We start from the raw sequence: 14,414 nt of genomic DNA, 5'->3' as shown, positions 1-14,414 counted from the left end.
TAGAGTTTTCATTTTGGAGAACTTGAAGTTGTTTGGAAGTGTCCTTCTCCATTCAGTTATTTTGAGACCAACAGTACATAATAAGTCCCAAGAAGTCTCTAAGCTGAAAAAGTCTAATTCCAAAGAAGTCAATATTTGTGGTGCTTTAATCCCAAAAGTATAAATGTACAGTTTATATACTTAAGATGAAGTCAGGGCCAGGATACAATAAATCTTTGTTCTAGGTAATCATTTAGATTTATTTTATAAATATGTATGGACCCACACACACACACACACACACACACACACACACACACACACACACACACACACACACACACACACACACACACACACACACACACACACAAAAGCACCAGCATTTTCTGCATTCTGCACTTTTTATGATTTGAAAGACAAGGCCATATTTAGACAGGCTGTGAAGGTAAAACACAGCATTAAAGAGCCGCAGCTGATAATTTCCTGGAACACACTCAAGGGCACTTCACTTATGTATATTGGAATATCTAACCTGATAGTTTAATGGAGGATCTCTAATGATCAGAAATTCTCTTGTTTTATGATGTCATGCTGAGAGTGCCTACCTGGGAGGACAGTGAGCGTGGGAGCACTGAAAAAGTCATTGCTATGGAAACAAGGAAACAAGGGTAACGTTCACAGAGAAAAATACATACATAGGCCAGAACATGAAGAGAAACTGTGCTGTTGGGAAGAGCAAATGTACAAATTGATTGGTCGATGAAATTGAACGAAGCACATGTGAATGGCACATACTGTTTTATTTGGTCTCACGTTGATAAAGACGTATAATCTTTTTTTGTTTTGTTTTCCTCCACCCACAATTAAATATAAGTCCATTCTAGATATCAGCAGTTGTTTTAAGTTGGATATCGTAATGGGAACCTGGAATGTGAGAATGTTAATTTTTTTGGGTCTTAATGATCCAAACACTTGAAACATTCATGAAAAGGCTCTTTGGAACAACCTGGATCACTGTTTAATGTCAAGTGATTATACAATGTTTTGACATGTTTCACTTACTTTGCCTAAATGTTCTGCAAGGAGCGTTGTTTCCATTTGAAATACACATAACATCTCCTTTATCCTGATCCACAGTCTGAACTTGTCAATCAGTTATTGCAAATTCATTCAAGTTCAAAGCTCTTGTTGGGATAGAACCAATCAATCAATCAATCAATCAATCAAATGTATTTGTGAAGCGCTTTTAACAAAGACAATTGTCTGAAAGTGCTTTACAATAAGAAGAATACAAACAATATAAAGATTAAATACAATGCAAACAATGTTGAACAAACACAGAACGGTAGCTCCTCCCCCACATGCACATCAGCGGTGGTAATAGCTGGGGTAGTTTGTTTCCATCTAGTTCTAAAAGAAAAATTTCTTCCTGTCATCTGGAAAATGCGCCTCCCAAACTGGGAATTTGGAGCAATGAAATGGCAGAATAACCATAATTCCACAACTACTACCCAAGGAGCAAAATACAGCTGGAGTGTAGTGGGTGGACACAGAAGCAACAGCAAGCTAGCGGAAAACCGGAGTATAAGACATAGAAGGGTGATGAGACGAGCCGCAGGTGTGTAGATGACGACGTGAACTATCGGCAGCCACGCCCACACCAAAACACCCAGGCTGGAGCCACGCCCACACCAAAACACCCAGGCTGGAGCCACGCCCACACCAAAACACCCAGGCTGGGAAGAGGGAGAGACACTGACACCGGTTAGGTGGAAGTGGAGGCAACAGCAAGCCAGCGTAACCAATATCACACTTGCTTGGCCAGGGGTTTAGGTACCCTTTGGGTATCTACCATGGACAACAGCATGAGTGGACAGCCCAGGGACCAGTCAAAGACAACTAGCAGTTAGCACGCTAAGGAGGAAACAGATAAAGAACTAGCACAAGGTTACTGAGCCAGAAAGTGGAGAGAGATGCTCAGAGACAATTATCGGGCATGTGTAAATGTAAAGATGACAGGCATGCGTATGTCAGTGGTGCCTCAAATGAATACGACTTGCATTCCCATTAGTTCACATGGAGTCTCAGGATATTAACCATTAGAGACAGAGAGAGGCTAAGCAAGCAATCATACTTGTATTGTTTTATTGGGTCGTGCCAATGCTGTGGTGAGATGCAGAGTAAAAGGAACTCCTGTTGTACTTTAGATTAAACTCTAACCTGATATGAGCCTGTGAAGAATCTGATTGGGTTCATGACCCTGTGTGTGTCTGTGTGTGTGGGGGGGGGGGGTACCCTAGATATTTGAAAGAGTGCATTGAAAATGGTGGGGAAATGATTGATTCCTACAATGAAATTGGGGAGGACACTGCGGATCGGTCTCCATCCGTTTGTATGTTTGCGTGTGGCATACTCAAACACCACTGAGACAATTTTTGGCAAAACCTGAATGAATGCCATAGAGATCCAGTACTTAGAAATTACTCTGATTGGTCCAAGGGAGGTGCTATCGTAAACCACTGAAATTCTGAATTGGCCGTGGGGGACAACTTGTTTATTGTAGACTTGTTACACATTAGTAAAGTCCTCTTAATAGCAGATTAAAGCCTTTTTTAAACTATTAATACATCATACAGTACACTGTCAGCACGTTATCTGAGTATCCTTCAACCAGAGCAGACAAATGGGTAATATGGCCGGAGATACAAAGCAAAGATGATTACCACCATTCCTTCAAGGGGCCTCGTTCTTTCTAAATGTCAAGCTTGTGAAGCTTGTAAGAAGAGAAAAGAAAAGTTCATAGCCGGAGTGTCTTAAATCTCTTCGTTGACATTTTTTATTGCTCACCACCAGAGTGATTTAAGCCGTTCCAGTGGCACTGCCCATGGGGTAATACCATAAATTTGTACTAATTCAGTTTCAGTGACAAACCCCTAGTACTGGGAGCACCGGCTCCTGCCAGCCGGCACTGCTGTAAGTGGGCAGCGGAGAGGAGAGCGGAGCAGAGTGTCAATGTCGATGCTCAGAGTTGGTATTCATCAGAATGTTGCTGAAAACCTACAGCGTTGGACAACTTTATGAGTGTGTATCAATCACAATTGAGCCCTGGGACACTGGCGCAAAGCTGGGACAATTGCAATGTAACTTGGAAGCAAAACTTTGAGTTACACGCATGGATCAATGATTAATATTTGTCTTGTTGTTTCCTGATGCAGAGACAATATGGGATACTGTGCATGTCTTCAACTGTTTGCCATGGGCTGTATGCGCATCGCTAGGGTGTTTTGGGATGAGTTGCCCGAAAGCTTTGTATTATTAAGATCATCTTTAATGTACGTCCAATTCCCACAATGGACTTTAGATGATCCTAATGCAATTAAGCTTTTTGGAAACTCACCCCTGAGCGATAAACTAGGCTTTTTGTCTCATATATATGAGATGTTTCATATGTATTACTGGATCAGTTTTCTTTTTTCAGAGAGCAAACTAAATATACAGTATATGGGTAAATACAGTACAGTAAAATTCTTATCATTCAGACGAATGCGCTACAGCTGTGATTATGCAGACGATAGTCTGCAAGAATGTTGAACAGTCTTTATCAGACCCTTTACAAATACCAAAACATGCCAGTGAATGAATGGATAAATGAACAACATGCATATTTTGAATACATCATTATATTCGTACAGCTAATCTAAAGTGCATGGGAATATCAACATCATTGTTATAATATTTACAAACATGTGATGAACAAGGGTATAGCATGATGACAATATACATGTTCATGGTACTGTAGTGTCTATCATCAATAACCATAATTAGTCATCGTGAAACTGCTTTGGAGGACCAAGTGTCATGAGTGTAAGCCACTATTGTTGTTATTTTACAATCATTTTCATTGGATTACCCTTAAAAACACACTTTCTGTGAGTTCGGGAACAACAAGAGAACACTATCTGACACGACCCCCATCTGAAATCTGCACATCTAAAAAAACTTGCCTCCTCGACAAAATCCGGTCCCAAAGATAGGCTCCATCTTCGCCTTTTAGCCTCATGTTTTTTCGATTGCAGCACTTTCTCTCAGGTTAGCAACTCACTGAGATATTATTCTAATTACCTTCTAATACCACTGCCATGAGTTCCCCTGTGCCCCTCCACCATCCATGGCACGTCATTTATTCTCAAAACATCGATTTAGGATCAGAGTGCAGCCCAGACTTAATGACGCTCTCTCAATATTATTCATATGTTTATTGAGAGGCCTGTAAAGTTCCTTAAGACCCCGCTGTTCCCCCCTCAGTGATATATTCCCATGAGGCATCAGGACAGGTGATTTTAATGATTTATCCCCCTCCTTATACATTGGTTTAGTTTCCTTGTTAAAGTAAAACGCCCGCGTGTGCCCCCAGCACTTTGCTTGATTGGAGATCCACTTCTCCTGAATACCTTAGCTGTCATTGGGAAAGCATTCCAGTGTCCTTTTTTATTTTACCATTTGCTAATTGCTAATCAAGTGTCTCTGTTGGTGATGTGATATATGTGATAATGTGATATTTGTACAATATAAAACTAGGTCTAGGAATTCAAGGAATCGGTATGAACTTAGATTGTATGAAATTATATCCATGTTGTGCGCCATGAAACTTAGAAGCTAACAATAGCTTCAAGGCATGCATTGGCAATGTCCTTTTCCCTCTGATATCCCCTCATCTGAATGACCTCGGGGATGTGTTTGTATTTGTCTCACATAAGAGTCTACTTTTTGGAAGGGCAGCGAACATGCAGTAATGATGCCCGGCCAGTGTTGGGTAAGTGGTCAGACAGCTGCTAACACTAAGCAGATGAACTGATGTACCCTTTACTGAGCTGAATGTCATTGGCTGGCATTTCCTTTATGTCTCTGGGAAAAGACGGCTGAAATATGGCCTGTAGAGAGCTAGAAGCAGATCTCTCGAAAGCCAGAGGAACCAGGTCAGGTTGTGATCAGGTTCTCAAAAAGGATTGTTAGAATGTATGTTGGTTATGGCAGACACAAATGGTATTTTGCAATACAATAGATTGAAATTACATGAGTTTATTTTTATTGTGGTCTTTGAGTTATCAAACCTTTCGGTGAAGTAAGCAATTGTTACACAGCAGCAGGTGGACCGGTATACAGTAATTATTTCCGTTGTCATTATAGCTGTGCACTGCGATATAAATGTAAAAACGTGTTTTTGCAATAGCACCTATAATTACCTCATAGATCTTGCATTTGACCACCCGGAGTTCAACTACCAGAACAAAAAAATATGCTCATTAGCTTAGCAACTGAAAGTGAAGAAGCAATTCAGCATATATACTGTAGGCCGACCTACAGTAGCGTGTATCTCATGGAACATCTCTTCCTGCCTCATTCACAATGATCAGACCAAACATGCCCCATTGTCTCTCCATAATAAAAAAGACAACATGCAATGTATCCGAGAGGGGAAAAAAACAAACAAACAGAGTAAATTGTTTGTAGCAACGAGTTCCGACAAAGTAGAGATGGGAATAGGAGGAACGATAAGATTTAACAGTTTTTTTTTTGTCTTCTCCTCCTTTAATTTGAAGACTGCCGTCGGCGGTAGCAATAACTGTGGATTAGCAGTAGGGGGATTTCTCGTGGGAGAGGGGCAACACTGAGGAAAGCGTTCCAGGCCTTACCATGGCAAATGTTGTTCTTTCCAGAGGCCAGATTTCTTTGCTTCATTGTCCTTCCCAGCCCCCGTATTTCCCCCGTTTTACGGCTCTTCTGAGGGACAATTTGTGTGTCGGGCTCTGGTTTTATTTGTTGGTGCTCGGTGGAGGGTAAGAGAGGACATCAAATGAAAGCCATTAATCACCTCACAGGCTGTAAGAGATAATTGTGAAGGGAGAGAGAGAGGGGAGAGAGGGAGGTAAGGGAAGAAGAGCCCAGGGAGAGAAAACAAAATAAATCAGGTGTAGTGTGGGGGACACTTACAAGTGCCATATAACAGCCCAAGCCTTCAATTTCCTCCCGACTCCTTCGCCACGAGGATGAGAGAGTCATGATTGAGTGCAAGAAATAGTGAAATATCTGTGTAAATACATTGCTGCTTGAAAGTATGTGAAAAAAAGTTGTGCAATTATAGGTTTCAATTATAGTCTTTTTTATCTAACATAACTAATCAGCTTTACCAATTCCATATGTTGGTTTAGAGGAAATCATGTGTGTAGTAGAAAAACTAAATTATATAGAAATTAGTGCAGGTGCAAAAATAAGTGAACCCCAAGTTGCATTGGTTAAATCAAGTAGGTAAGTCGAATCAGGTGGGTAAACAATTGGGTACCAAATTAACCAATCAAAGGAGAGATCTTTAGGAAAGAGTTTGGGCGGAACTCTGATAAATTGAGATAAGCAACCTGGTCAGTTTTGTGTTACCCATACTGGTGAATGCAAAACACACCATGCCAAGAGGAAAGGAGATCTCAGAGGACATCAGGAAGAGGGTAGTGAGATCAGTCTGGGGAAGGCTATAAAAACATCTCAACAAGGTTTGGGCTCAATAAGAAGAAGAACACTGAATCAAAATGACATTCATGGGAGGATTGCTAGGAAGAAGCCTCTGCTGTCAAAAAAAAAAACCAAACTGCCCGTCTTAACTTTGACAGAGACCACCTGGACAAGCCTGAAGGTTTCTGGAAGTCCGTTCTCTGGACAGATGAGACCAAAATTGACCTTTTTGGTCACAATCAAAACCACTATGTTTGGCGAAAACTGAACATTGCCAACCACCAAAAGAACCTTATCCCAACAGTCAAGCATAGTGGTGAGAATGTCAAGATCTGGGGATGCTCTTCTTCCTCTGGACCTGGACGACTCCACATCATTAAAGGAACCATGAATTCTGAGGTATACCAGGAGATTCTTGAACAGAACGTCAAGTCATCAGTCAAGGAGCTAAAGTTGGGCTGAAAATTAATCTTCCAACAAGACAACGACCCAAAGCATGCAAGCAAATCTACCAAAGAATGGCTCGGGAGAATGAAGATTTGTGTTTTGGATTGGCCAAGTCAAAGTTCTGACCTAAATCCAATTGAGATGTTGTGGCAGGACCTGAAGCAGCCAGTTCATGCCAGACACCCCTCAAACCTCATTCAATTGGCTCAGTTCTGTGAGGAGGAGTGGGCAAAAATCCCTCAAAACAGATGTCAGAGACTGATTAGTGGCTATACGAGGTGCCACAAGCTATTGACTGAAGAGATTCACATATTTTTGCACATGAAATCTGGGTTTTTGTTAAATAAACCACCTTTGTTAAATAAACAATGAAAATATATCATATTTCTTTTTGTTTGTGTCCTTTATTTGGAATGTCTTTATTACGAATTGGGGTTTAGATAAACATTTTATAAGTTCATTTTAATATTTTATACAAAAGTAATGACCATCCCTGTAGGGTTCACAAACTTTCAAGCAGCACTGTAGATAACTTTTCAGGTTGTGTAATGCTCCGTTGATGGCCCCATGCAGTAAGTACATACTGTATGGGGCCATCAATGGAGCATCACACAACATAAAAAGTTTGATGAAGGTAAGGCAATTTGGAAACCTGCAGATGAATACTGTATATCTGAGGTATATATATCAAGGTGTTTTGACACCTTTCATATCCTATGGCCTTGTAAAGCTTTCTAAAAAATAAGGGTAGGGAAGTCATGCTCAAAAGACACATTAATTAATTATTTAATTTAGGGATTACATTGAAGAGCATGCTATCATGTTCCAGATTTCACTTTAAAATACCAAAGTTGGTTGTGTTGTCATACAGAACACTCTTGTATCTCTTTAGCAATACAAAATTGGGTGATTCCAGATTGAGGGGTTGAAAAGGTTGATCTGCCATGTAAAAAATGCTAGACAACTACTGGGTCCCCCCAAAAACACAAAACAAGTTCTCATGCATGCCACTTGACTAAGCCCATGAACAAAATTATGAGCTCATGAGCTGGTACAAGGGGAGCCATCATCAGAGATAAAGAATCCCATTGCTTTCTGGATGATTGTGCTGGACAAGTTTACCACTTTATTTTGGAATGTTGCTTGTTGCAATGCTCATGCTGCAGGCTTGCTATGGGCCCCTCTCCATGCAAACCCTCTCCATGCAAACACTGGGATTCAAAATCAACCAATAGTCTGGCCTGATCAGGTCCTACCATCCATCTCTTCGCCTGTGACTTTTATGAACTCATTATGTTGTTCATGGGCTTGATCAAGCGGTATGCATGAGAACTTGTTTCGTGTTTTTGGAAGGACCCAGTAGATAGTAAGCGCCTGTCTTATGTGTGCTGGTAGAGATTTTATGTCACGGATGTGGATAGCAATCCATCTTGTGTAGTTTGTTCTGTCCAGTGCAAATACTGTGCTGTGCTGGCGGACATTTGGAGTTTTAACCGGCGCATAACAATTTCATAATTTTTGGACGCTAAGAACCAGATAGACTATCTTTAGAGTTCCAGATATAGCTCATAGCTTGTCTACCAGCACACCGGAAAAAGTATCACTTACCTTGTACTTTCAACTTGTCTTGATTTTCCCATTTGATGTTCAACATGTATAATATACAGTAAAGCTCCAGTCATTTGAAACTTCCCAGGCATCACTTCTCAAAATGTGCTTCAGAGATAATCATTAGATCAATAGGATGCCATTGGTTCTACAATTATCTTAGTGCTTCAAGCATTTGGAGAAATGGGCCCTATGGGTCTGTCAATGTTAATAGTCTTCATTGTCCTAAGCAATTGTCGAAATGAGACCTTAATGACATATTGACTTATTGCACATCCTCTCTTTCTCAAAGAAACAAGAAACTACACTATTCAATCTTGTACTTTCAAATGTATGCTGAGAATGTTCTCTGAAAAAGACCTTAACTGACAGTGACTTCTGAAAATTGCTTAACAGATTTTGCTTTATGATATAGAATACAGACATTCGATACAATGACATTTCAAGATGTCAACCAAAAATGTACTTGAAATATTTCAGTATTCTCAGCAATATATTCTGTGTTTGCTCAACGATATGCTCAACTACTGTTCTTGTATTGTTGTCAATAGCTGTACCTTAATTGATGTACTGTACCAATTTAGAATTTAACATAATTTACCAGTAATTGATACAGTAACATGTTGTGATGTCAAATCTTCAGAATTCTGATAATACAGTGCATAGTTCAACTTATATTGTTCTGACATTGTTTCTGGCAACATAGGGCTACATTTGATTGTTGTGGCACATTAAGGAACAAACATTTGATTCGGGTTTTTCACACATTTTCCACATTAGACACAGACTTCTTTGGCAGTCACTCATTCCATCTGCTTAAGTAAAGGTGAAATTAACAACAATCACCACTAAATCTACACTTTTCACATGGGCCTTTCCAATTTCATTTAATTGCCCAGACTTGTGTAACTTCGGTTTCTAAAAATCTTTTTCATACCATTTATACTTTATGAGCTGTACTCGAATTTGCCTGAAATCCTATTAATTCCTACTGCCATTCGCTCTGAATGGGGACATTTCAAAATATACCCACTTTTTCATCTTTTAAGCATGACACCTCAATTCGGTCTTTAAAATGTGTAGACTGATTTAATGCAATTGGCTTCCTATGATACATTTTAAAATGCATCTCGTCTTTCATCTTTTAAGCTTGACAACTCAATCCAACTTTAAAATGTGTACTGGCTGAGTATTTAGTGAGTGCTGTTTTTTTTTTTCAAACATTAAAATGAGCTCTTTTAACACTGCACCCGAAGAAGTTTACTTCTTTTGCTTACTTTCACTGATTCATAAAATGCTGTGCAAGAGGCAACTAACAAATGCAAGGAAAACCTTGCGCTTGGACAAATAATTAAATCTACAGTATAATACAATGTTTGCCTGCTCTCTATAAAGTGTGAGCTGTCTCAATTTTCTGTATATCACTCTATGGGCCAGTTTCACAAACAAGGCTTAAGCCTAGACGAAAAAGCATACTCAGTGGCAATTTGCCATTGAAACTGTGAATTAGTCCAGGACTAGGCTTAAGCCTTGTCTGTGAAATCGGCCCTATGTGTGCTCTATGTGTACTATAAGAGCTTCAATCCATGCACCTTCTAGTGGATGTAAACAGGAATACACCTCCAGTCTCCAGTGTGTTCAGGCTGTGTGGAGCTTCCCGGAGCCTTACAGCTATTTGAGTAGCGCTGAAATAGATGCAATCTATTTGGCTCCACCCACTCTACACCCCACTCCCTACTCCACAACAACAATAAACACATATGCTGGATGCATTTTCTCCAAAAGATAAATGCTTTATTGTCTAAACCCGTACTATTAACAGTTGAGAACAAAAACACCAAAAATAAAATATTGCGTGCAACTGAAAATGTATTGCACTTGAACATTGCATGTAACCTGCACCCATCCCCCACTACGTAACACCACATCCGTATGCAGGTTGCATGAGGGCCCCCTGAATTGCAAACTACTGCCTGAACAAAAAAAAAAACGCTAACGTTTTCATTTACATTTTTATAAATTATGATTTGTTTTGGTTTGGGCCCTAGGCGGCCGCCTATATGGCATCCAGGTACAGTATACAAAACCTCATTCCAATCGAAGGCTTTTGATTTAATAGCCAATTAGCTGAAAAGCATTGGACCTGCTTGTTCATAACTCTGTCAATGAGGCATTCACTTCCAAGACTGCATGGCTTTTGCTTATATTATTATTGACTGTAGATTAATGTATGTTTGTGGTTGGGGGGGGGCGGGTAGTAGGCTTTAACAAAACTCTTCTGTGCTAGTGTATAGGAAAAGTGTTTGGTTGTTTGTATGACATCTACACTGCAGTTTACAATTGCAGTATTCACAGTCATTTTGTTTTATTTTTTTGTGAATCCCTTTAAAAGAAAAAAAATCGAACTATTAAGAACGTCACATTCAGTATCTGAGGGCTAAGTTAGAGAATGACGCTCATATGTATTACCACAGTTGTTAAGCAAAGCATTATACTTACCTTCTTTTTGAGTGGCTGCTTTCCTACAGGCCTAACACTTCTGTTAAATCCAGTCATTAACACCACTCTCTGACTCAGTCTCATCACATTATTTTGTACAGGTCAGAGGCAGGGTGCCTGAAAGCAATATTCATGAGAGAATATTTGTGGTAAGCTCATTAAAATGAGAAAAGACATCCCTGTTTGCCCAGTTCCAGACTCTTTAAGTCTCTGCTTTCATTAAAGGGGCTAAGATCAAATTAGTATTAAAAGCACACTTCTGGTAATTTCCGATCTTTTAAGAACTGTGCTGATTAGCTATAAATGGCTATTAATGAAACAATTAATTTGTGAACACAATGTTTCCGAATGACCTTGTCAACACATTGATCTTGAACGAGATCAAACTACCTTCTGTATAAGGTTTTCACGTAAAACACTGAAGGGTCAGGAGTGAAGTTAATAACAGATGGAATTGGTATTGCCTTGTGAATTGGTATTGGAATTGGTATTGGCTTGTGAAATATTTGTTGAGAACTGTAGGGCTGTGTTGAGAACTGGTTTTTTCTGACCACGTGACCTAACCAGGAAAAACTCCAGGGCCTTGTCAGCAGAATCTTTCCTGGTCAGATCATGTGGGTCAGGAAAAACTCCTGATTCTAGTCATTGTAAAGCTGCTTTCAAAAACCTTGCTTGTTGCACGTACCGTAGAGGTACGGTACAGTAATAGCCGACAGCACTTGTGAAGGGAGAACGTACAGTAGGATGATCCACATAACACATGCTCTTTATGTTATTTTCTGGTCTAGTTCCCTAATGGGATGGACACGGAGCCACTGAGTAGTAAAAGACTAAAGCTGGCTGACAGATATATCTCCACCATGACCTTGCAGAGCAACAAATCAATGGTTCTCAGGGATCTGGAGGTGACACTGAGATATATCATCATGTCAGAGGTTCTTGGATTTATTGCCTATCGTACATATCCCACCTGGGCCAAGGATGAAGAGGAAACCCCACTTTCACTGACACCCCCCCCACCCCTCCAGCCTACACCCCCCACCCCTCCAGCCTACACCCTCCACACCTGCAGCCTAACGCTCCTCTAGCCCAGACAATCACTCATGCTTCATCTCAATACCCCAAACCATTTTCCCTGTTTCCCATCCCTAGTTTTCCATTGACATTGAGGTGAAACCTTCATTAGTGCCAGGAAATATTCTCCCTACTCTAAAGCTATACACGTGGCTGGTTCAATAATCCATCTCCCGTGTTAGCAGAGAATGAGGTATCGGAATTGGTTTGAATGTGTTTGAGAGGCCATTGCCATTGAAGTCACTGCTGTGAAGAATTGTCCAGCAAGGACAATGAGCTTTAGGGAATTCATTCCAATACCCTTTTCTCACTGTGTAGAATTAAAAGACAATGTGTCTCTATTGTGAGCCCAGGCTGGTATACCTTTACATGTGTTGCACAATCGCTTTCCTTGAAAGTTGAAAGTCTTCGTTCATAAAAGTAGCAGTAGAAAGTAGACTTCCACCGACTCCAAAATGACAGTTTCAGACGATGAAGATGAAAAATACTCCAGCCCAGACTACAGTATGTATATTGGAGATGATGAGATGGACGCTGTCTTGCCAAGAGCTGTGCATTCTCCACCCTCTTCTTGAAGTGTGGACTCCACATGAGTTTATTGGGATGGGCTGGTGTACGAGAGGTAGTGGAAACCAATCCTATGCTCTTAAATCCATGTATTAAGTGTATAGGTTGTTATCTGTTAGGAAGTGTATAGGTTGTTATCATTAAAAAACGTCAAATTAGGGTGCAAACGTTCACATTTTCAGCTTGGGGGCAAGGGCAGCCTTCTCTCGTCCCCTCATACTGTAAAACCCTACTCAACATCTTTCTATCATAACTGGTGATATGATTTAATATTTGGGTGATATTTAATAAAGGTGTACTAGCCAGTGATAACTGACAAATCCACTATTGACAGTTGAAGTTCCTTTGTTTATACTTTTTGACTTGTTGTCAAACAGCAGAGATGCACCACCGCTAGCTGCTTAAACCAGCTACGGTTAAGCAGCTAACATGAGGTAAAGTTTCTCAGTATCTGTAACTAGCTACTGTATGTATCTATGATAGCCTACCTACCAAAATGACATGGAAAGAAACATGTGGTGGAGTTTGACTAGTGGACACAACTACTAGTGGAGTTTGAGCTTGCTGCGAATGTATGGTGACTGTATGAATTTCCTGACAGATCCACTGCATATACTTCACTGCATATACTTCGGGGCGGCAGGTGGCCTAGAGGTTAGAGAGGCCGGCCAGCAATCGGGAGGTTGCTGGTTTGATCCCCACCCTACTGGCGTCATATCTAAGGCTCCTACCACTGCCGTTGTGCCCTTGAGCAAGGCACTTAATCCCTAACTCCTCCAGCGGTGCCGAATATGGCTGCCCTGTGCACACCCTTGGGGGTGTTGTGTGTGTGTGTTGTCTTGGGTGTGTGTCAAATTCCTACAATTGATGAGAATTGATTGCATGGCCAAATAAAGAGTCTTCTCCTTCTTCTTCCAGTTGATTTAGCCTCATTTGTCATTGATTAGGTAATGCCATTGTAGGTAATTGGTGGTAAGCTTTCCAATAAAGTATGCATGGATTTACTGCCTAGGCTATAGCCTATGTGGCACAGAAACCACTAATATGCCGAAAGCATTTTGTTTGCTTAACATGCGGGAAATTGGTCACAACGTCACTGTAGCGTGTCTAAAAAATATTGAATGATCACATTTGTCATAATAAGGGGCATGCTCTTTTTCATGTGAAAGTATGTGTGGAGAGACCAATGCAACTGTAATCGACCAATAGCCTATGTGGGAAATCTGTTCTGACTGTCCTCGACCATAGAACATCAGATAATAATGGTTTTATTTGATATAAACCACAAAATAACTACAGCGTTTTCAGCTGAAGGTCATCAGCTGAAGGTCACCCGCCCAACGTTTGCAGAGCCTACTGTGACACTTAATGATAACAACCTATACGATGTATTCTTCAGGAAAGTGGTGGATCATTTTGAGAATATGAGTCACCTCAATTGAAATTCAATTTGAAAAAGCTTTATTGTACAAATTCACAAATCAACAAACTTTTAGAGCAACACTTTATACTCCGGTGCAATTGTGTCTCATTCTCAAGTTTCAGAGTTAGCTTGTTTACTGTAACAGGAGTAGCACCAGAGACAGCTAAAAAGGACAGGAAGACTCTGGAGAGCTTTTTAAGAGAGCCATTGTCCCAGACCTTTCAGATACTGTAAGAACGCAAATGAAATGGAACTAAAAAGCCCCCACGAAAAATGCATGAGGCAAACTTCCCAAGAGTCAGACACTTTG

This window comes from Argentina silus, assembly GCF_951799395.1.
Source record: "Argentina silus genome assembly, chromosome: 8".
Classification (NCBI taxonomy): Eukaryota; Metazoa; Chordata; class Actinopteri; order Argentiniformes; family Argentinidae; genus Argentina; species Argentina silus.
Note: the sequence above shows the minus strand (reverse complement) of the source record.